Source organism: Podarcis muralis, chromosome 7, assembly GCF_964188315.1.
Source record: "Podarcis muralis chromosome 7, rPodMur119.hap1.1, whole genome shotgun sequence".
Lineage (NCBI taxonomy): Eukaryota > Metazoa > Chordata > Lepidosauria > Squamata > Lacertidae > Podarcis > Podarcis muralis.
Window position 1 is genome coordinate 8,517,771 of NC_135661.1, and position 24,906 is coordinate 8,542,676.

The 24,906-nt window shown below is 48.4% G+C and overlaps 1 protein-coding gene across 4 annotated transcripts in view; it reads right to left on the minus strand.

Annotated features, from left to right (window-relative positions):
• RPH3A (rabphilin 3A) overlaps positions 1 to 24,906 on the minus strand; it is a 115,228-nt gene that overhangs the window by 83,919 nt on the left and 6,403 nt on the right. Inside the window, exon 2 of one of the 4 annotated variants that reach the window (XM_077931162.1) lies at positions 14,840 to 14,974. The exons of 2 other annotated variants lie outside the window; for them this stretch is intronic. The gene's annotated coding sequence lies outside the window, so the exon portion shown is untranslated. Of the gene's footprint in view, positions 1 to 8,239; positions 8,371 to 14,839; positions 14,975 to 24,906 lie in introns of those variants that run through there. One more of the 4 variants, XM_077931164.1, reaches the window with a different exon arrangement.

Below are 24,906 nucleotides of genomic sequence, written 5' to 3' on the forward strand. Positions count from 1 at the left end.
TAATGTCCACACCTGTTATGACCTTATGGGCATAGCAGGATGAGTTCAGATCAGCAGATAGATGGTCTTCGGGGAGAGGTGGTTGCAGGCAAACCCCATGGTCCAACTCTCCCAAGAGTGGGGAGATATTTTCAGCCTGAGGACTACATTTCCTTGTGGGGTAAAAAGGTAAAGGTAAAGAACCCCTGGACAAAAGTCCAGTCAAAGGCGGCTGTAGGGTTGTGGCGCTCATCTCGCTTTCAGGCTGAGGGAGCCGGTGTTTGTCCACAGACAGCTTTCCAGGTCAGGTGGCCAGCATGACTAAACCACTTCTGGTGCAACGGAACACCGTGTCGGAAGCCAGAGCACATGAAAACACCATTTCATTGGCTCCCAGTACGTTTCCGAGCACAATTCAAAGTGTTGGTGCTGACCTTGAAAGCCCTAAATGGCCTCGGTCCTGTATACCTGAAGGACCGTCTCCACCCCCATTGTTCAGCCCAGACACTGAAGTCCAGCGCTGAGGGCCTTCTGGCGGCTCCCTCACTGTGAGAAGTGAGGTTACAGGCAGTCCAGGGGTCAGCAAACTTACCACGTCTCGGGCCAGTGACTCCAGCGCCGATCACGCGGCGGGCCAGAGGGCGGGAGAGCGCGTGCCCATACGCATGCGCACACGCTATTTCCGGCACACTTCCAGGTCGGAGGAGCACCGGAAATAGCTTGTGTGCATGTGAGAGCCAGTGTGGTGTAGTGGTTAAGAGCGGTAGTCTCGTAATCTGGTGAACCGGGTTCGCGTCTCCGCTCCTCCACATGCAGCTGCTGGGTGACCTTGGGCCAGTCACACTTCTCTGAAGTCTCTCAGCCCCACTCACCTCACAGAGTGTTTGTTGTGGGGGAGGAAGGGAAAGGAGAATGTTAGCCGCTTTGAGACCCCTTAAAGGGAGTGAAAGGCGGGATATCAAATCCAAACTCTTCTCTTCTTCTTCTTCTTCCTCCGACCTGGATGCGCACAAGCTATTTCTGGTGCTCCTCCGAACCGGAAGTGGGCAGCCATGCAGCGCAGCGCCAGTAAGAGCGGGCGGCGGGGGTCACCGTGGGCCGGATAAATGAGTCCCTTGGGCCTTATCCGGCCCACAGGCCTTAGTTTGGGGACCCCCGGTCTAGACCTTCCCCTGCTCGCCCCCCATAATATTCTTAAGAGGGTCTCTTCTCCAGTCTTCAGAGAGTAGCTGGAAGCGGGGAGGCAGAAAACGGTCCTCCTTTCCTTCCACTCTGCAGTTTTAATCTGAAATCTTAAGGGCAATACTGTGCCCAGAGCTCAGAAACTGCTTGCCCTAATGAAATTCCCAGTCGCAAAATGCACCTAGAACAATGGGAGTTTCGAACACTGGGCTGGACCCGATCCTACAGGCTCTCCTTACGTTCCTAACCCCAGAGTCAGAGGCGTCAGCTTCTCAAGATGCTTGAGGGGAGCCAACAAGACATCCTGATGTCACGCACACGAAATCGTGAGGAGCCAGGGCGCAGAGTTGAATGCCCTCTGAACATTGAGGGGACCTGGCCCCCTCCCCCCCCCCAAAAAAAGGTTGTGTGGAACGAAATGCCTCAGCTCCAGGAGCCGGCGCCTATGCCCAGAGCCAACCCATTTGGGTAACTGGGATTTCTCCAAAAACAAAACAAAGCTGTTCTCTGCTTCCCCAAAGGGAGGAAAGACTCAAAGAAAGGGGTGTAGCATGGGGGGTACCATGGGAGCTGTGGTCCCAGGCACACAATTTTTGAGGGGGCTGAGCCAGGTGCCCCCATGCAGGTGGCCCCAGCGCAGCCTGGCATGGTGCTCCTCTCTGCCCGCCAAGGGCTGCGTCGGCTGGCCAGGCTCCTCCCTGTGTAGAGGGGGGCAGGGGAGCTCAGCACAGCCCCACTTTGCTCCAGTGGGGGTGGGGTCACTTCAGTGGCAGTGGCAGAGAGGGCTGGGCTGGCGCCCTGCCCCACCCAGTACACAAATGACCCCCCTCCCCGGCCCAGTGTGCAAACACACACAGATGCCCCGGGCACCAGCAACGGATGCTACGCCACTGCTCAAAGACTGAGAAGAAAAATGAGCATCAGCTGCTCTTCCTCCAGTATGAGCTAGGCATGCAGGCATCAAACCCAAGCCGCCTGCCTGCTTTGCTATCAATCTCTGCCCAGCATTTTCCCAGGAGCTGGGAACAACCTGCAGATTTTGCCAGTGCCAACACTCCTCTCAAACGGGTGGGGGAGGGCCTCCTCCATAAACAGCCCCCCTTCCTCCTCCTCCTCCTCCTCCTCACACCCTAATTCTTAGTCACCATCTATTCCAGGCACAGGAGGTATCTCAAATTGGCTCTCAAAGATGCCCCACAGCTCCCAATTAGCAATTTAATAAGCCGTTGTCTGGTGCATCCATCTAAGCAAAAAATATATTTCAGAGAGCACAGAGGTTCCGAGGCCTATCAGCGCACGGCATCTCGCTTTTAATGATGCTCCAGCTCCTCTATCAGAGCCGCGCATCCCAATTAAAACCGTGCTCAACAAAGACCCCCTTGGCAGCGAGGGCAGCGGCGCAGGGAGGCATTTGCTGAGAACACAACGCCAAAATGGAAACAGCCGTCAATAAAAGCAGATCAACAGCACGGCAGGACCTGGGGTGCAATTGTCTTCTCCCATATTCTCTTTTTTTTTTTTAATGATATTTATTAGAAATTTAAAGATTACAGAAAAAAGAAAACAACAAAAAGATTTAACAAAACATACATTACAATACATAAAAAAAGGAAAAAAGTACATAAAAACCAATACAACAATACAGCAAAAAAAAAATCACATCCAATATTCCATATCTTTATCTTTCATTTGCTTGTTTCATCGACCTCCTCACACCTCCCTTTTTGTGTTCTAGTTTAATTAATTGTTTCAGCAAATTCTTTCCATCTTTCTCAATTTTTGTTGGGTAATTTATCTTAACAGTCTAACCTATTAATTAACTCAGCAAATCCTATCCATCTTTCACTATATTCTGTCATTCAATTTGCCTTAATTTATTTTAACCTTATCTTACCATAAAATACCTTAAAGCTTAAAACTTAATACTTATTTATACATAACTCCTTATATCATTTCTACTAAAGCCAAATAGTTTCATTCCAACATTTTCCCTAATATTCATTAATTTTACACTAATTCCCAAAATAATTTTTTTTATAAACTTTCTTCCAATCTTCATCCAACATCTCTTCTTCCTGGTCTCGGGTTATGTCAGTCCTTGCTGTCCATTCCATCTAGTCCATCAACCTGGTAATCTTATGTCCGAGGCTCTTAAGTCTTTTCCATGTCCCTTCTGCAGATCTTCTTCTTGTTTATACCTGCACTTTTCCTTGTCTTTTGTTGATCTCTTTCTTAATTTCTTTCCTTTCTCATTGAGGAGTAGGTCTCGGGGAGACTCCAACCCAAAATTATCTCCATCTCCCCTCAGCAGATCAGCCCATTCCCCACAGTCCCACTCCTCACAGTCAGCAGTGTAATCCAGAAAATATTTAAAAGCATGTTTCAAAGTCCCTCCGAAATTAAGAGCCCCCACAACTCCAGTCCCCCCCTGGCCCACTCTGAATTCAATCTTCAAGAACAACGGCTTATGCTCCTGCAGGGCCTCGGGTCTCTCCATTTGTGTTACTTGAGGTTCAACAGCAACCTCCTCCATTATCTTCTGCACTTGCACTTGCCCTGTCAAAACAGGTTCCTGAGTTGGTTCCTGAATGGTTTCTTTATGAGTATTCACCGTTTGTCCAAAGTTTTTAACTGCAACAGTCATCAAATCCATCTTCTCATGCATCTGCTCCAACAAAGCGCTTGTCTTGCAAAAAGCAAGCACCAAAACTTATTCTAAACACATTTTTTATTCAAGGTCAGAGACTGGTCCCACGATCCTAATCTCCCAGCTGTGAAATCCCCCAATCGACTGCAGCAACAATTTAACAAGCTCCCTCTAGAGGAGACAATTTCTATTTGTATCCATCTTTTAAAAGCAGGTCCAACAAAAGAAAATTACTTTCATTTTTCAAATATTTTGTTTCTTTTGAATGCAAAAGGCAACATTGGAATCAATTTGTTTCTCTCTCTTTTTTTTTTTTAGCTATCTGTCAAAGACGTTCCCTTCACAGTCAATGAACATCCCCAAAAATTTCTGTCTTTGACACCCCGTTCCCAGGTTTGAGACGGTGGAAATTTATCTTTCTTTACTCTCTCTCCTGCAGGCTTGAACAGTCAAAGTCCCCCCCCCCTTTTCTCCTGCTTCCAAGGGGGGTTTTGGTGGTTATAAATGAAGGAAATTTAGACCTTTATATACGACTTTCCAGACTTTACCTTGCAAGGTTTTTGCTTCAGTCTATTTACAAAAGCGGAAGGCGAACTTCCTGTTTTGAGCCTTCCCGCTTCGGTTCCAAATGAAAATGTTTCTTAATCCAATTTTCCGTTTCTACTCATGGGTACTTGTTTAGAGTCCAATTGTCCACAGGAAAAAGTCAGCGCTCTCCGGCAACGGCTGTGCGGCTTCACTCCGTAAAAGTAGCGGTCAATTCAAAACACCGCACTGCTCACCCTACGTTGCTTCGGATCCCCAAAAAAGGGTTTCCCTGCGAGTAGGGGAGGCGCTCCTGGTGTCAGCCGAATCCCACGTTCCCAGGCTTCGTCCGCCTGGGATTTTTGAGGGGTCTCCGCCTTCGCCGCGGCGGCAAGACCCGATTTTTGCGGAGCGGGTTCCTCCCCATCAGAGGAACTCCGCCATTGCCGATGGCGCTAACCCGGAAGTCCCTGTCTTCTCCCATATTCTCAACTGGGCATTGGCTTGCCGTGATTGCTCAGTACCCAAAGAAGGCACTCTGCACATGCTCCTTTCGACTGCTCGAAAGCGTTCTGCCTAAGCGTCTTCCCTTGCAAAGCCGCTGCTGTAGAGGTGAGCAGAAATAGATAAGATATGCCCAAAGAGCTTGCTTGCCAATGGGCCACCTCGTCCAATCTTATCTTTGTCAACCTGGGACCCTCCAGATGTTTTGAACTACAACTCCCATCAGCCCTAACCAGCACAGGCTAATGGGCACCTGTGACCTGGCAAAGAACATTAGAAGAGACAATGACCCATCAAGTCCAACTTCTGTTCTCACAGTGGCCAACCAGATTCCCGTGGGAAACTCGCAAGCAAGACCCAAGGGTAAGAGCACTCTCCCTTCCAGTGGATTACAGGAACTGGTTTTCAGAAGCACTCCTGCCTCTGAACAAGAAGGCAGAGCAGAGCCATCCTGGCTAGCAGCCATCAATAGCTTGGACTACTGCAATGTGCTCTACGTGGGGCTACCTTTGAAGGTGACCCGGAAACTACAACTAAGCCAGAATGCAGCAACTAGACCGGGGACTGGGAGTGGCCGCCAAGACCACATAACACTGCTCCTGAAAGACCTTCATTGGCTGCCAGTATGTTTCTGAGCACAAGTCAAAGTGTTGGTGCTGACCTTTAAAGCCCTAAACAGCCTCAGTCCAGTATACCTGAAGGAGCGTCTCCACCTCCATCATTCAGCCTGGACACTAAGGTCCAGCGCCGAGGGCCTTCTGGCGGTTCCCACACTGCGAGAAGTGAGGTTACAGGGAAACGGGCAGAGGGCCTTCTCAGTAGTGGCGCCCGCCTTGTAGAATGCCCTCCCCTCAGATGTCAGGGAAATAAGCAACTATCTGACTTTTAGAAGACATCTGAAGGCAACCCTGTTTATGGAAGTTTTTAATGTTTGACTTTTTTACCGTGTTTTTAATATTCTATTGGGAGCCTCCCAGAGTGGCTGGGGAAACCCAGCCAGATGGGCAGGGTATAAATAAAATTATTATTATTATTATTATTATTATTATTATTATTATTATTATTATTACTGCATGAAGGACTTCATTTTATCTTCCAATATTCAGCTTTACTGCTGAATTCAAGTGCTATGAGAGAGGGAGAAAACCATTTTCGCCACAATCAACTGGCCCTCTGGAAGACACTAGGCATGCATTTAAAGAACGTCCCACGCGCATTTAAAGCACATGACTACCCCCAAAGAATCCTGGGAACTGTAGTTTGCTATGGGTGCTGGGAATTGTAGCTCTGTAAGCTACACCTTCCAGCTTCCAGTTGAATTTATGGTGCGGATCTGCCCATAGGTAAATGTTTCAGAGGGAAAGGAATTATGTTGCCCAACTTAAGAGGCAAGTTCAATGTGTCAGGATAAAGTATGAGCTCCAGTACCTGTTTTGTGCTCCTGTTGCTCTCTTCCTGCAAACACAGGAGATGGCAGGCCTGGAGTTGAAAGCCAGTGGTGGTGTGGTGTTTAGAGTGTCCAACTAAAGCCTGGGAGACCAGGGTTCGAATCCCCACTCAGCCATGAAACTACCTGGGAAGACATGCAATTAATGTTCACGACTGCTTTGTGATGGTGTTTGCTTTAGGGAAAGAGGTCGCTTTGCTAACAATTTCATGGCATCGCTTGAGTTTGATTTCCTGAGCGCTGCCGCGAGCGGGTGTCTTCTTGTTCCAGCGCAGCGCAGAGAGCTGGAAGGGACTTTAAGGGTCATCCAGTCCAACCCCTGCAATGAACGAATCGCAGCTAAAGAACCCCCGTGTTCCTCTTCTGAAAGCAATGCAATCTGGGAGAAGGAGGGGCTGGAATGTGGGGTTAAACCCCTCCCTTCTGCACCATGAAGTCAATAGCAACCAAAGGACTGGCATCACCTCCAGTCTGTTCCCAAGGTCCAAGGATGTGTTCATGGAGTCTTCCTAAATGTGGCCCTCAAGGCCTCGTTCTCTGGCCTCTGGGTCCCTCCCCTTCCGGAAACCACACTCCCTTCCCTGCCCCTGTCACGGGCTGCCCTCAAGTGGAAGGTGTCCCTGAACTGCTGTTTTGCCTCTCTCTTGCCCAGACGGAAGACACGAGAAATCACGGGGGAAGCTTATTCTTGCGTCTGGCCCCACCGACTGCAGGCGTTTGTTACTATTTTGCATTTACGTATTTATATCCTGTCTTTCTCCCAAGCCAGGATTCAAGGTGGCTTACAAAGTTTAAAAGCATTATTGCAAAATATGCATTCTTATATATATATCTATATGTAATAAAAACACAATACAGTCGTACCTAGGATCCCAAACAACTTGGTACTCATACATTTTGACTCCCGAACGCTGCAAACCCAGAAGTGATTCTTCCTGTTTGCGAACGTTCTTTTGGAAGCCAAACGTCCGACGGGAGCTTCCTGCAGCCAATCAGAAGCCGTGCTTTGGTTTCTGAACATTTTGGAAGTCGGACAGATTCCGTTCAACTTCCAAGGTACGACTGTACATTCGGAACCAGCGGCTAAAGTACAGTTTGCCCTGACAGCAGCCCAGCCTTCTGCACTGTCTGCTTCTCAGTTTCCAAAGGCCTGTCGCAGCACAAAAGATCTCAGCCTTAGGCAGATGGATAACAAGGAGGGAGCCGGTCTCCCTCTCCTGGGAGCGAATCCCACAGTTTGGGAGCAGCCACAGAGAAGGCTCTCTCACGTGTCACCACCACCGCCTCTTATGCTGATGGGACAGAAGGAAGGTGCTCACCCGAGGATCTTAGCACCCAGGCAAGTTTGTAGAGTCATGCCTCGGGTTACAGATGCTTCAGGTTGCATGTTTTCGGGTTACAAACATGCTGAAACCCGGAAGTACCAGAACGGGTTACTTCCGGGTTTCGGCGCTCACGCATGCGCAGACGCGCCGAATTGCAACCCGCGCATGCACAGGTTGTAGACGCTGCGGGTTGCGAACGTGCCTCCCGCACGGATCACATTTGCAACCCAAGTGTCCACTGTATAAGGAAATGCCTGGGCCCCAGCCTGGCCAGCGTCCCTGGGAAAGTTCCCCATCAGGGAATGTGGCCCTTCGAAAGAGGCTCCTTGCCCTAGAGCCTGCAGGAGTGGGGTCCTTTCCCTCTTTCCTGGGAGCCAAGCACACCCTGGGCAAACCCCAGTTACACTGCAACAGCAGATCCCAAGAAGCTGAGGCACTTCACGCCATTCCTGAACGGCTGCCCAGCCTCCCTTCTGCTGCGGCAGAAGGCGTCTCGGAGCTGCGCTCTGCTCACAGAAGGGAGAGGCAAAATTAAACGAAAACAGCGCAGGAGCTTTTCAATGAAACGCAGCCTCCCTCCTTCCTCCTCCTCCTCCCCCCCCACCACCTCATAGCTCATTCACAACTCACGTTCCATTCTCGAGAACGAGGAATCCAGTGTGTTCCCGTTCCAGTCCGTCGTTGCCAAGAGAGCGTAAGGGAGCCGCCTCTGCTGCAATGTGAAGTTCCTCCTGCTTGGTGCAGACATCTGCAGGGTGGCGAGCAAATTCGCCAGGCGTGCCCACCCCCAGTAAGAAAAGAAAAAACCCTGCGATTGGCAACGGCTGCAGAGGAGAAGCAAAGTGCAGCTCCCCGGCAGGTAGATCGCAAGTCGCTCAAGAAGAGCATCACAGCCTTTTCGTGCATAGAGGAGAGGTCTATCGATGGCTACTACTAGCCTCTGGCTTCCACAGTTGGATGCAACAGTGCTTCCAAATCCCAGTTGCTGGAAGCCACAGGAAGGGAGAAGGCTCTTGTGTTCAAATCTTGCTTGCTGGTTTCGCACAAGCATCTGGGTGGCTGCTAGATGGGTCACTGGCTGACCCAGCAGACTCTTCTTATGTTCTCCCTTATGCCTGGAATCGGGACACGGGTGGCGCTGTGGGTTAAACCACAGATCCTAGGACTTGCCGATCAGAAGATCGGAGGTTCGAATCCCCATGACGGGGTGAGCTCCCGTTGCTCGGTCCCAGCTCCTGCCAACCTAGCAGTTCGAAAGCATGTCAAAGTGCAAGCAGATAAATAGGTACCACTCCGGCGGGAAGGTAAACGGCGTTTCCGTGCGCTGCTCTGGTTCGCCAGAAGCAGCTTAGTCATGCTGGCCACATGACCTGTGTACGCCGGCTCCCTCAGCCAGTAAAGCGAGATGAGCGCCGCAACCCCAGACTTGTCCGCGACTGGACCTAATGGTCAGGGGTCCCTTTACCTTTACCTTATGCCTTATCCTACCCCCGAATACCTCTGCCCACTTCTACCCTATCCATTCCTATAAGCACCTCATTGTTGGCATCTGTCTGCCTCAAGAGACAATTGGGTGCTTCACTTCCAGGGGTGAAGTCAATCTACAGTGGTAACTCGGGTTAATAACTTATTTCATTCTGGAGGTCTGTTCTTAACCTGAAACTGTTCTTAGCCTGAGGTATCACTTTAGCTAATGGGGCCTCCCGCTGCCACCGCCGTGCGATTTCTGTTCTCATCCTGAAGCAAAGTTCTTAACCCGGGGTACTATTTCTGGGTTAGCGGAGTCTGTAACCTGAAGCATCTGTAACCCGAGGTACCATTGTACTGCATTATCAGCACCAAAATGGCAAGTTTGGACAGGGTGGGCAGCCTAGCCAGTCAAAACTGCTCCTACCATGTGGCCCCTATCGAATTCTGGCAGCTTCTAGCAGTCATACGGAAGAGCTGAGTGCAAGGTGGGGACTGGAGATGGACAAAGTACCCCAGAAGGAGCATTACATGTCCCCTAGCAGAAGGTGAAAAAGGTAAAGGACCCCATGGCAGTTAAGTCCAGTCCAAGGCTGCATCAATAGGAGTATAGCATCTAGATCAAGGGAAGTAACAGTGCCACTGTATTCTGCTCTGGTCAGACCTCACCTGGAGTACTGTGTCCAGTTCTGGGCACCACAGTTCAAGAAGGACACTGACAAACTGGAACGTGTCCAGAGGAGGGCAACCAAAATGGTCAAAGGCCTGGAAACGATGCCTTATGAGGAACGGCTAAGGGAGCTGGGCATGTTTAGCCTGGAGAAGAGGAGGTTAAGGGGTGATATGATAGCCATGTTCAAATATATAAAAGGATGTTATATAGAGGAGGGAGAAAGGTTGTTTTCTGCTGCTCCAGAGAAGCGGACAGGGAGCAATGGATCCAAACTACAAGAAAGAAGATTCCACCTAAACATTAGGAAGAACTTCCTGACAGTAAGAGCTGTTCGACAGTGGAATTTGCTGCCAAGGAGTGTGGTGGAGTCTCCTTCTTTGGAGGTCTTTAAGCAGAGGCTTGACAACCATATGTCAGGAGTGCTCTGATGGTGTTTCCTGCTTGGCAGGGGGTTGGACTCGATGGCCCTTGTGGTCTCTTCCAACTCTATGATTCTATGATTCTATGATTCTATGAAGGCAACTATGGGGTTGCAGTGCTCATCTGGCTTTCACGCCATGGGAGCCGGCGTTTGTCCACAGATAGCTTTCCGGGTTATGTGGCCAGCAGGACTCAACCACTTCAGGCACAACGGCACACCGTGACGGAAACCAGAGCGCACGGAAACATTGTTTGCTTTCCCACTGCAGCGGTACCTGCTTTTCTACTTGCTTTCAAACTGCTAGGTTGGCAGGAGCTGGGACAGAGCAACGGGAGCTCCCTCCATCGTGGGGATTCAAACCGCCAACCTTCTGATTGGCAAGGCCAAGAGGCTCAGTGGTTTAGACCACAGAGCCACCCGCGTCCCTTCTCCCCCAGCAGAGGTACTACCCCATCCCTAGTACCTCATACGCCCTCTCTACAAGCACCAATCATTACCAAACTTCAGTCTACTAAAATCTTCCTAGCATCCTCTTATGAATGGGATTCCCTCTGCAGAACATCTCAGAGAAGAGTGGGGTCCTGGGCAACTCCTCACAGTTCAGGTAACCTCCTCTCTAGTGAACAGAAGGAGGGAGACAAGCAAGCTCTCTCCTTGTTCTGTCGGCTTTCTTCTGCCTTTCTCTGGATGTGAACCCCCTGCTTTTCTCTCTCTCCCTGTCCCTGCCACCCAAATTTGGGGCTTTCTGACACTTTATGCCAGGGGTAGGCAAACTAAGGCCCAGGGGCTGGAGCCGGCCCAATCGCCTTCTCAATCCGGCCCAAGGGAGGTCCAGGAATCAGCGTGTTTTTACATGAGTAGAATGTGTCCTTTTATTTAAAATGCATCTCTGGGTTATTTGTGGCGCATAGGAATTCGTTCATTATTATTATTTTCAAAATATAGTCTGGCCCCCCCACAAGGTCCGAGGGACAGTGGACCGGCCCCCTGCTGAAAAAGTTTGCTGACCCCTGCTTTACGCTATGCTGGAAGAAGAAGGCACCCACTCACCCCAGCGCCCAGGAAATTAAGCCTGAGAGATGCAGGACATTGACATTATCGGGGAGGCAACCTCTTTCCCTAAAGCAAACATCATCACAGAGGAGCCGGGAGCATTAATTACAGGGGAAACAGAGCAGCTCTCAAAGTACCTGTGTACACAGGTAGATAGGAAGGTAAACAAACAGATGTGGAAAGGAAGAGTTAGATCTAGAACAGGAGGGAGGGGGCACTTTATCCTGGATGGCTAGGCTCTTTTGAAATGGGGGGGAGGTCTCAGAATGTGCACCACGACAGCAGCACTGCAGCATTTTGGGGAATGCCCTCCTCACTATCTTGTCTAAGCTCTCCAGCACGCCGTTCCAGGAAAATGTGTCTCTGTGGACCTTGAGTCCTGCAGGGTGTTTTGGACACCCACTGCAGAAAGAAAGCTTTGGGTGCAAGGCAGCCGGCGGCGGGGGGGGGGGGGGCGGGATGGACTCACTAGGGATCAGCCTTAAGGTTTTCAAAATGTCCTAAGGCAGGAGGAGAAAGGAAACAAAGTCTGCAGTTTTAAAATAGCGCTTTGCCCACCCTTCTCAGGCCCCCCAGCTGGGGAAACAATTAAAAATCATTTTCTTAAAGTGACAGCTGGACCATAAAGAAGACTGATTGCCAGAGAATTGATGCTTTTGGATTGTGGTGCTGGAGGAGACTCTTGAGAGTCCCATGGACTGCAAGAAGATCAAACCTCTCCATTCTGAAGGAAATCAGCCCTGAGTGCTCACTGGAAGGACAGATCCTGAAGCTGAGGCTCCAAGACTTTGGCCACCTCATGAGAAGAGAAGACTCCCTGGAAAAGACCCTGATGCTGGGAAAGATGGAGGGCACAAGGAGAAGGGGACGACAGAGGACGAGATGGTTGGACAGTGTTCTCGAAGCTACCAGCATGAGTTTGACCAAACTGCGGGTGGCAGTGGAAGACAGGAGTGCCTGGCGTGCTCTGGTCCAGGGGGTCACGAAGAGTCCGACACGACTAAACGACAACAAATACACCCAAATGGCAAGCAGTACAGTAAGCATAAAAATCCATCACGGATGATGAGGCCATCACACACACCTTCCCAAAGCCAGGATGAAGACCTTATAAATCAGCTCCTCCTGTCCGTCCCCCCCATACACCAAAGAGAGAGAGAACGTCATATGCAGCACTCAAGCAGGCAGAGACAAAGACAGAGATGGTGATGTTATAAGAATTTAAGGTCTGAAATATATAAATGAAACGTTCATAAATTTACAAGGCAAACACATACCTAAGTATGTAAACCACTTGTCTGAAATAGTACAGTAGAACCATCCTGAAACCATTCTGAGTCTCCCAATTTTGCCATTTCGGCATAGTCCCTCATCTTCATCAGTTATTCTTCTCACAGAAATAAGGTGGGTCGTGAAAATGGACACATCAGGTGTCAAGAGCCAGGTGTCAAGAGCCTCTGAAAGCTGTGCACTGAAAGCACCAGGCACACCTGGTGGGAAGCGAGTTTCAAGGCTCTGGGGCCACCACAGGTTTCCAGGCGGGAGCTGATCATAGTGAGGGTTTGTCAAACATGCCATCCTCTTAGCATGTTTCTCCTTTTCGTCCTTTTCAAGCATCTTCAATTGGAGTCCTCGCAGGCCAGTGTTACCCAGTTGTCAGGGTTTATACTACATTTTTTTTTAGATTTGCCTTGAGAGGGTCTTTAAACCTCTTTTGCTGACCACCAGCAATACACTTTCCATTTTTAAGTTCGGAATGGAGTAGTTGCTTTGGAAGACGATAATCAGGCATCTAAACAACATGACCAGTCCAACGAAGTTGAACAGTTTTGATGGCACATATATACAGTGGTATGGGACACGGGTGGCGCTGTGGGTTAAACCACAGAGCCTAGGACTTGCCGATCAGAAGGTTGGTGGTTCGAATCCCCATGACAGGGTGAGCTCCCGTTGCTCGGTCCCTGCTCCTGCCAACCTAGCAGTTCAAAAGCACGTCAAAGTGCAAGTAGATCAATAGGTACCGCTCTGGCGGGAAGGTAAACGGCGTTTCCGTGTCCTGCTCTGGTTTGCCAGAAGCGGCTTAGTCATGCTGGCCACATGACCCGGAAGCTGTACGCCGGCTCCCTCAGCCAATAAAGCGAGATGAGCGCCGCAACCCCAGAGTCGGCCACGACTGGACCTAATAGTCAGGGGTCCCTTTACCCTTTACCTTATATAAGTGGTACCTCTGGTTATGTACTTAATTCATTCCGGAGGTCTGTTCTTAACCTGAAACTGTTCTTAACCTGAAGCACCACTTTAGCTAATGGGGCCTCCCACTGTTGCCACACCGCTGCCATGCAATTTATGTTCTCATCCTGAAGCAAAGTTCTTAACCCGAGATACTATTTCTGGGTTAGCGGAGTCTGTAACCTGAAACGTATGTAACCCGTGGTTCCACTGTACAATCCCAGCATAGCATGTAGGGGCTCACAGCAAGAACACCCCAACAGATCTTGCTTCTCCAAGTGTGGCAGCTATGGATCCAGCATGGAGCAAGCAGGTCTCTGCTGTCTCAAGCCTCCATCCCACTCCCAACTCTGCTTTCGCTCACACAACATTTGGCTATTGTGCTGCTACCTAGGAGCTAGAACAACTCCTTTGGTTATGCTAGTCATGGTGGCCAAAGCCATTATCAAAGGGGTTGGTTCGACAAGCTTGTTCTCTTTTGTTATAACACCCCATAGTAAAGGTAAAGGTACCCCTGCCCGTACGGGCCAGTCTTGACAGACTCTAGGGTTGTGCGCCCATCTCACTTAAGAGGCCGGGGGCCAGCGCTGTCCGGAGACACTTTCCGGGTCACGTGGCCAGCGTGACAAAGCTGCATCTAGCGAGCCAGCGCAGCACATGGAAACGCCGTTTACCTTCCCGCCAGTAAGCGGTCCCTATTTATCTACTTGCACCTGGGGGTGCTTTCGAACTGCTAGGTTGGCAGGCGCTGGGACCGAACAACGGGAGTGCACCCCGCTGCGGGGATTCGAACCGCCGACCTTTCGATCGGCAAGCCCTAGGTGCTGAGGCTTTTACCCACAGCGCCACCCGCGTCCACCCCTCCCCATACAGGATCCCAATACAGGATCCCAAAAATTGGAAGGGACTTGAGGCATCTTCCAGGCTGACTTCCCCCAAACCCACCACCTCTGGATTTTTTTTTAGAAAGGGGAGGCTGTTACATCAAGAATGGCTTACATAGAGACATGCCAGGCACACGCATAATCTCTCTCCAGCATTTATATTTATGCCACAGAACGCAAACAAAGTCCTTGGCATTAGCAATTGAACCAAATTATTTATCTGTTATCCTCTTAATAGCAGGTGCAGATTGTTCCTCTCCTCGCTGGAGAATTATGTCCTTATTTTGTTATGATGATTAAACCAGGAAAAAAATCCCATTGTAGGGGAAATTCATCACAGAAGAGCCCCCCCCCCTTTTTTTTTCTCAGACGGCACGGCAGCAGCAGAGTTCAGAAAGAGAGAAAATAAACATTCTGCTGCTCCATATGCTTTTGATTTCTGAAAATGGCAAAGCAAAGCAAGGAGAAAATTCATGCCTGGGGTACAACTAAAGGAATACTACCTGTGCAAGCAGAACGGCCACAGCTCAGTGGCAGAGCTCCTGCTTGGATGAAAAAGGTCCCAAGTTCCAGTCTTGGTGTCTCCAGGTGGGGTTGGGAGAGACTCTCTGCCGGAAGCCCTCGGGAGAAACTGCTGCCTGTCCGTGTAGACAGAAGGAGCTAGACCAGTGTTTCCCAAACTTGGATCTCCAGCTGTTTTGGGACTACAACTCCCATCATCCCTAGCTAGCAATTCCCATTGTAGGGCCATAAGAAACCCCCCCTCAAAGGCCTTTCTGAGAAAGGAGAGGTCCATCAGGAGAACAAGGCTGGCATTGATGGAACAGGCTCAAATGTTTATTATTGAAGGTTGTAAAGAGATAAGCAAACTCAGGAATGCACATGGCCGTGGTGTTGTGGGGAGGAGGGAGATTGCAGGAAGGAGGGAGGCCAAGACCTTGCATGGTAATCAGAACAAGTGAAGGCGGTGAAGGTCCTGTGTGAGTGTCTGGAGGCGGTTGGAGGATGGATGGCGGCTAACAGATTGAGGTTGAATCCTGACAAGACAGAAGTACTGTTTTGGGGGGACAGGAGGTGGGCAGGTGTGGAGGATTCCCTGGTCCTGAATGGGGTAACTGTGCCCCTGAAGGAGCAGGTGCGCAGCCTGGGAGTCATTTTGGACTCACAGCTGTCCATGGAGGCACAGGTCAAATCCGTGTCCAGGGCAGCTGTTTACCAGCTCCATCTGGTACGCAGGCTGAGACCCTACCTGCCCGCGGACTGTCTCGCCAGAGTGGTGCATGCTCTGGTTATCTCTCGCTTGGACTACTGCAATGCGCTCTACGTGGGGCTACCTTTGAAGGTGACCCGGAAACTACAACTAATCCAGAATGCGGCACCTAGACTGGTGACTGGGAGCGGCCGCCGAGACCATATAACACCGGTCTTGAAAGACCTACATTGGCTCCCAGTACGTTTCCGAGCATAATTCAAAGTGTTGGTGCTGACCTTTAAAGCCCTAAACGGCCTCGGTCCAGTATATCTGAAGGAGCGTCTCCTCCCCCATCGTTCTGCCGGGATGCTGAGGTCCAGTTCCGAGGGCCTTCTGGTGGTTCCCTCACTGCGAGAGGCCAAGTTACAGGGAACCAGGCAGAGGGCCTTCTCGGTAGTGGCGCCCACCCTGTGGAACGCCCTCCCATCAGATGTCAAAGCGATAAACAACTACCTGACATTCAGAAGACATCTGAAGGCAGCCCTGTTCAGGGAAGTTTTTAATATGTGACATTTTAGTTTATTTTTCATCTTTGTTGGAAGCCGCCCAGAGTGGCTGGGGAAACCCAGCCAGATGGGCGGGGTACAAATAGTAAATTATTATTATATTATTATTATTATTATTATGGTAATAGGAACTTACTATAACTTTCGATTTCCCAGAAATCAGGTGGTTTACAAGAAATCAGGTGGTATTGTATTCTGCAAATGTATAAAAAGCTGGCTCGCTCAGAATTTGGGGCGCAGACATCGGGCAAACGCTTGTCTGTACCATTTTTGTCATGACAAAATAAACGATTCTGTTACTGCTGTCATTTTGACTCTTTGTTGTTGTTTTTAACAATGTTTTTATTGGTTTCTCCAGATACAAGTTATAGAAAAAAGGGGGGGGGGGAGGAAAAAAGAAGATAACAGAAGAAAAAAGGAACCAACTTTCCAAAATATTTTTCTCAAAACCAACTGGACTTCCCCACATCTCCCTCACCCTGCATTCTTTACAATAAAGATATCAGCAAATTATTACCTTGTTTCATGCGTTCCTTTGTACTTTCCAATAAGTATACTCTATGTTTAAAACTTATATCATTTTGACTCTTTGAAGCAACTCCCTGATTGCTCCGAGGATCCCAGGAAAAAACAAAACAAAACAAAGGAAGGGTCCTTCACCATCATCAGAGGTCCTGCTCCCTAGTAGAGCAGTCTTTGCCAACCTGCTGACCTTCTGATTTTTGGGGGCCTACAACTCCCATCAGCCCCAGGATGACAGGGCAATGCCGGTTGGGGCTTATGGGTCTCCAGCAGAGAAGGGTCTTCTTCCCCCTGATACCTTGATCCATGTGTGAAGTGGGCTCATGAGACCTTCCATGTGTGAAGTGGGTTCTCGGCCTTAGAGGTAGGCTCCTTTTTTTGATCCACTCACACATCAGGAAGTCCTAGGCGTTCATAGAGGACATGCCCCCTGAATTTCAGTGGATCCAGTGTGTGGGGCAAGGGGAAGCTCCCCCCCCCCCAAACCCTCCACTCATTCCCAAAACTGCAACCTCTGCAATTTGCCCCTCCATGTTCATCATCATCATCATCATTCCATGATTGTTGAAGACACAAGACAGAGCCTTCTCTGTGGCTGCTCCCATTCTGTGGAATTCCCTCCTAAGGCTGGCTCCCTCTTGGCTATCCTTCTGCTGGCAGGCTGGGAGCTTCCTTGTTCAGACAGGCCTTTGAGGGTCAGAAAATGCTAAGAAGTGGACCGCAGTCAAGGTTCAAAGACTTTCCCCCCAGAAGCTGCACAGTAGATCATGGGAACCGCTGAATTGTTACTTATTCATTTATCTTGCTAGTTCTAAATGTGTTCTGATGCATTTCCACTATTGTTTTTAACTTTTTTTTTTTTTTGCTTTGCATTTTACAACGATGCTTTTAAATGTTGGAAGCAGCCTTGAATCCCATCTAGGGACAAAGGTGGGATATAAATCTATTAAATAAATCACGTTCTCCTCCTTCCTCTCCCCGTTCCCAACAACAAGCCCTTCACAAGGGTAGAGAAGACCCATGAAAGATACCCAGTTCTTATATTAATATTACCTCTTCCACTATTGCTACTATGATTAGCCGCCGTGCAATGCGGTTCTTTGCACAGGAAAGCAAGCGAGAGAGGTCTCTGCCTAGAGGAGCTTAAAAGCTACCGTGTTTTTTGCTCCATAAGACGCACTTTTTTCCTCCTAAAAAGTAAGGGGAAATGTCTGTGCTTCTTATGGAGCGAATGTGTGGTTGGTCGCTGGCTCCCTTTCCGGCCCTGGCTCCTATAAAAACAGAATGTTTCCCCTTTGCAAAGTAAGCTCAACAACTGTGAGCTGATCCTGAAAAAACAGGGCTTTCCCCCTTTCCTCCTCTAAAAACTAGGTGTGTCTTATGGAGTGAAAAATGCAGTAAATCTCAATTAAGGGGGAGGAAATTTGAGGTGAAGGGAAACTGAGCCAATGTCACAGAAAAGACCTCTTATATGCACTTATATGTCCCTTAGCTCTCAAGGCCTCCAGGCCTTTGGTATTTTTTGAGAGGGATGAATGCACATAGTCCAAACCTTTAGGCGGATTAAAGTGTTCTGACACCTTAGCAGGGGAAAAAATCATGTTTAAAAGCGGGGGGTGGGGTTGCTTTCTGCATTTGGAACGGGATGGGGGAAACGAATAGGGAAGTTTGGGGTGTATGCATGATGAACACCCCGTACGCAAATCAGGATGAATTCTCATTGTTGTAACAGCCCTGCAAACATATCCAAACAAACGCTGGAGAATCTAAGCATGGAGTGAGCTTTGTGCAAGCAAATCAGAGTGAATGCTGAATAAACAGGTCACCTGCAGGGGTTCTTCATTTCAGCAGGGAAGAGGGCAGATCATCTCAGGAATTAAGCAGGACAAATGTCCCTTTACTGTTCCCCACGCTCATCCTGGTGTGATTTTTGCTTAGTAAAAACTCCCTGGAACTTGTCACGTCACAGCCGCTGCCCGTGTGTTGGGCAGGATGTTTAAATGGGATTATTTAATGGTGCATTTTAATTATGGTGTAGACGCGGGTGGCGCTGTGGGTAAAACCTCAGCGCCTAGGACTTGCCGATCACATGGTCGGCTGTTCGAATCCCCGCGGCGGGGTGCGCTCCCGTCATTCGGTCCCAGCGCCTGCCAACCTAGCAGTTCGAAAGCACCCCTGGGTGCAAGTAGATAAATAGGGACCGCTTTCTAGCTGGAAGGTAAACGGTGTTCCGTGTGCTGCACTGGCTCGCCAGATGCAGCTTGTCACGCTGGCCACGTGACCCGGAAGTGTCTGCGGACAGTGCTGGCTCCCTGCCTCTAGAGTGAGATGAGCGCACAACCCTGGCAAGACTGGCCCGTACGGGCAGGGGTACCTTTACCTTTACCTTTACCTAATTATGGTGTATTTCAATAGTGTTGTGCAAGCGGTTTCTATATTTTGTAAACTACTTAGATGCCTATTTTGGCATTAAGCAGCAGTGCTTTTTTCTAAAAAAAATATATGTTTAGGGGTACTCTCATTTTGACGCAAGAAAACCACCATTTTATAGTTCAAATGGGGGAAATCAATAAAGTAAATGGACAAAAGTACAAAGATTCACAATAGGTTTAGGGGTATGCACCCCCAGAAAAAGCACTTCTTGTTGTTGTTGTTGTTTAGTCGTTTAGTCGTGTCCGACTTTTTTTGACCCCATGGACCAGAGCACTTATATCGTTGTTATTATTATAATAAAAATATTTTATTATTTTAAAAATATTGTTATTATTATAAGAAGTAGTATATTGTTATTATTGTTATTGTTATTAGCTAGATCAGGGGGCCATAAGCTTCTTTAGCTGCTTCCAGGAAGCTCACAAAAACCAGGCATGGAAGCAACAGCCCTCCCTCCCTTGTTTTGTCTCCAGCACTTTCAATTCGGTGGTGGTTGTTGTAGTTTAGTCGTTTAGTTGTGTCCGACTCTTCGTGACCCCCTGGACCAGAGTACGCCAGGCACTCCTGTCTTCCACTGCCTCCCGCAGTTTGGTCAGACTCATGTTTGTAGCTTCGAGAACACTGTCCAACCATCTTGTCCTCTGTCGTCCCCTTCTCTTTGAGCCCTCCATCTTTCCCAACATCAGGGTCTTTTCCAAGGAGTCTTCTCTTCTCATGAGGTGGCCAAAGTATTGGAGCCTCAGCTTCAGGATCTGTCCTTCCAGTGAGCACTCAGGGCTGATTCCCTTCAGAATGGAGAGGTTTGATCTTCTTGCAGTCCACGGGACTCTCAAGAGTCTCCTCCAGCACCATAATTCAAAAGCATCAATTCTTCGGCGATCAGCCTTCTTGATGGTCCAGCTCTCACTTCCATACATCACTACTGGAAGTTACCAGTTTAAACAGGGACATTGGAAGCTGCCTTCGACTGAGTCCGACCATTGAGTTCATTTAGGTCAGTGTCGTCTGCACTGGCCAGCAGCAGCTGTCCGGACTCTTGAACAGGAGTCAGGAGTTGAGGATGGGCCCTTCTGCATGCAGATCATATGCTCTGACAGTAAACTGTAGCCCTTCTTTCCGCAGCGTTGTGGTCCCTGTCCAAAATGCAGGAAGCTCAGTGGCAAACAGCGGCAGACCCTCCAAATGTCCCTATTTTCCAGGGACAGCCCCAGATTTACAGAAGCCATCCCGGTTTCCGATTCGATCCCAGAATGTCCCACTTTAACTTAAAGGTAAAGGGACCCCTGACCATTAGGTCCAGTCGTGGCCGACTCTGGGGTTGCGGCGCTCATCTCGCTTTATTGGCCGAGGGAGCCGGCGTACAGCTTCCGGGTCATGAGGCCAGCATGACTAAGCCGCTTCTGGTGAACCAGAGCAGCGCACGGAAACACCGTTTACCTTCCCGCCGGAGCAGTACCTATTTATCTACTTGCACTTTGAGGTGCTTTCGAACTGCTAGGTTGGCAGGAGCAGGGACCGAGCAATGGGAGCTCACCCCGTCATGAGGATTCGAACCACCAACCTTCTGATCGGCAAGTCCTAGGCTCTGTGGTTTAACCCACAGCGCCACTTAAAGGTAAAGGTACCCCTGCCCGTACGGGCCAGTCTTGACAGCGCCACTTAGGATGTCCCTATTTTCATCAGAGAAATGTTGGAGGGTATGGAGCTATGTGTCACACATACACCCCAGCGAAGGAGATAAGTAACTAGACAACTTTTAGAAGACATCTGAAGGCAGCCCTGTATAGGGAAGCTGTTTTTTTTTAATGTTTTGTTATGTTTTTATATATGTTGAACGCTGCCCAAAGTGGCTAGGGCAACCCAGTCAGAAGGGTTGGGAATAATAATAACGACATCCCTATATTCATCAAAGAAATGTTGGCGGCTATGCAGTGGTGACACCAGAAAAACATTTGGAGGGGGGGCACAGAAGGGACAAGTATGTGGGCAAGTTGTGTTCCACATGTGAATATACATCTCTGAAGTGTCCATTAATGACAGGTGTCCATCGATGGAGGGGAGGGGGGGCGAGCTCCTTTGGGGGGCACCTTGCCCCCCTCCTCTAGTGCCACCCATGGCCACAAATCTCCAATCATGTGGCCTGGCCCGCAGTCCATCTTGCAGACTCAGAGAGAAGGCAAAATCCGAACCCAAGACTTCCCAGTCTAGCGCAGGGCCCCTCATTCCAGGCCTGAGCCTTGTCTCTTAATAACAGCACAGTCCTAGAGTTATATAAACCCTCGTGATACGCTGCGCTTTCCCGAAACACAGCAGTGACCTGGCGAGGGGGGGGTCTGGAGGAAACCCAAAAGCTGCCACATTGGATCTCTTTTATCTTTCACCCCGTCGCCGTTCCGAAGGGCCCACCGCTCTCTCCATCCCAAAAGAGCTTCGGTGGCAGCCTCACCATGGCAACCACATCCACTCCCCCCCCCATATCTCCCCCCCCCCCTGCAAGCCAGTGAACCACTAAATGCCAGAGAAAGCCAGGCGGAGAGATGGAGAGCTGTAAAAATAACCCACGACGACAACGGGGCTTAGAAGAAATTTGACGCGCTGCAAATCTCTGTTGAAAATCCAAAAGCAGGGCACTGAATACCTGCTGGGCTGAATTTTAAAATCCATCACAGGCAGTTAAAAGGGGAGGAAAGTGAGGACACCTGCTGGCTCCCCCTTCTCCTCCTCCCCTCCCCGCTGCACCAATTCCTGAACTGAGCCACGTATCGCATTGCTAAAGATTTGACCAGCAAACCTTCCCAGCTTCGGATCCTCACCTTCCAATGATGGCGAGAAGGAGAGGTTTCAGTTTGAACCCACCTGGTTCGCCCTCCCCCAAGCAAAGCACGCCTCTCCTTCAAAATCCGAGCCACTCGATATTTTTGGTGCCAAGAATAATGTATATAATAATCGAGGTAATATGTAAAAAATGCATCATATTAGGGAAACTGGCTTGCAAAAAATCTATTAGGCAAAACTGGTTCCATTATGATGAACGCACATGAAAGCGCAAACAAAATTCCACTTTTAAAAAAATAACGAATGAATGCAGAAAGTGGGGGAACTGGGTTTAAGATTAGGAAAACGGGAACTGGAGGTATAGAAATGTTCTTCCATCCCTGTCTCCAATCCAGAAGATTATTCTGGATGATAATTTGCTTAATTTGTATTGCTGCCTCCAAAGAAGACACTCAGGGTGTAAGTATAAAAGGAGAAAGATACTGAAATGGAGAGGGGGGTAGGATCCAGCAACAACAGTATGAGAAGCCAGCAATTGAGCAATTAAAAGGAGAGCTAAAAACTTTAATGAGGACAAAAAGGCTTAAAATGCCAAGAAACAAAAGCAAATTAAATGAGGAGAAAGGATCTAAAAACAAGACATTTCAAAGCAGCAAATTTTAAAAGCCTGGGGAAACGTAAAAGTCAGCAGACGATAAAAAGATCTTAAAGGAGGGATGGACAAACGCATCCTTTTCAATCTCTCATATTTCATAGAATCATAGATTTGGAAGGGGCCCAAGGGTCATCTAGTCCAACCCCTAAAATATCTTCATCAGTCTGTGATATATGTTAGTCCTCATGAAAATTCAACCCACATTTTAAGGCACATGTGCAAACAATTTCCCCCCAATAAAATTCATTTGTGTATGTTATTTTCATCACCATATACATATATGCCACTTTACACATTTTCCCTGAATATACATTTTTGTACACATTTGGGGGTTGAAAATTCAGAGAAGCGTGGATTTCAAAGGACGCCTGTTTTGTTTCAGGAAGTACAAATTGAGCAAGTCCACATTAAAGTCAAATGAGCAGAAATGGAGCCACCAGCAAGAAGGCCCTTTCCTTGTATTGCAGAGATCAGCCTGCAGCAACCTGGTGCCCTCCAGATGTTTTGGGAATTGTAGCCTGCATCTGGAGGGCATCAAGCCAGCCGGTGGAACCTGGTACTTGAACGGCAGTACCTGGATCAAAAAACCTCAGAGGTATTTACTTTTAGGACTAACCGATCAACAATTCCATACATTTGAGAGGTAGCGTGGTGCAATGGTGAGAATGTTGAGCAAAGGCCTGGGGAGACCCGAGTTCAAATCCCCCACTCAGCCATCAGTATCGCTGGATGGAATTGGACAAGTCACAGGCATATCACACAACTGAACAGGGTTGTGTGTGGATAAAATGTGAGCCTTGGAAGAATATGTGAAGCAATAAAGCAGCAAGGTTAGGTATCACACTGTTTGGCCCTTCCCCATCTCCTTTAGGAATTCTAGAAACACAACACTGGCAAGCCCCTTCCCCACCTGTGCTGCGTTTGGGGGGCTGCGTCAGACAGCTGTGCCTGCAACAGAGTAAATCACGTTCCAGTCTTTTGCTGGATGAGCTCCGAGTTCAAATCCCTGCACAACCGTTACACACGAGACAGGATCAGAGAATTGTAGGATTGGAAGGGACCGCATGGAGCATCTAGTCCAGCCCCCTGCAATCTCAACTAAAGCATTTATCCTCTGTTTAAAAATCTCCAATGAAGAGAAGCCCAACACCTTCCAGAGCCTCTTACAGCCAGAAAGTTTTTTCGTAGGTTTAGCCGGAATCTCCTTCCTTGTAACTCAAGCCATTGGTTTGAGTCCCACCCTCCAGAGCAGGAGAACACAAGCTTGCTCCATCTTCCATATGACAGCCCTTCAGATATTGGAAGATGGCTATCATATCATCTCTCAGTCTCCTCTTTACCAGGCTAAACATACCCAGCTCCTTCAACCGTTCCTCATAAGGCTTGGTTTCCAGAACTTTGATCATCCTGATTGGATTCCTCTCCTCAACACACCTTCCAGCTTGTCAACATCCTTCTTAAATTGGCCGTGCTCACTATATTAGATGCCCCTGAATTAAAGGATCAGTCAAATTTATGATGGAGATCCATCCATAGCTATGAGCCTCCAGATTCCAAAGCACTATACCTCTAAGTACCAGCAGGAACCAAGAGGGGTAAAGCCATCTTGCCATTGTACCCTGAGCTTCCATGGGCTTCTGGCTGTGAACTGTTGGAAACAGGCCACTAATTCAAATGGACCTTGATTTGATTGAGTAAAGCAATTATTAAGTCCTTCAAGGGGTCCCTTGACATGGATAGATTTTCGGGGGGGGAGCATGAGTGGAACCAATGGGAGTTAAAGCCCATCAACATCTGGAGGTCCATAGACTACTCTCCTGTGATTTGATGCATGCCCTTGCTCTTAGCCTCAGTTCCCCCAGCTGTGAAGTGGGCATAAATAATGATGCCTCTAGCCTAATGGATGGAGAATTAAAGATGATGATAGATAGATGATAGATAGATAGATAGATAGATAGATAGATAGATAGATAGATGATAGATAGATGATAGATAGATAGATAGATAGATAGATAGATAGATAGATGATAGATAGATGATAGATAGATGATAGATAGATATAGATGATAGATAGATATAGATGATAGATAGATGATAGATAGATGATAGATAGATAGATAGATGATAGATAGACAGACAGATAGATGATAGATAGATATAGATAGATAGATAGATAGATAGATAGATAGATAGATAGATAGATAGATGATAGATAGATATAGATAGATAGACAGACAGACAGACAGACAGACAGATAGATGATAGATAGACAGATACAGTAGATAGACAGATAGATATATATAGATATAGATAGATGATACATAGATAGATAGATAGATAGATAGATAGATAGATAGATAGATGATAGATAGATAGATAGATAGATAGATAGATAGATAGATGATAGATGATAGATAGATGATAGAT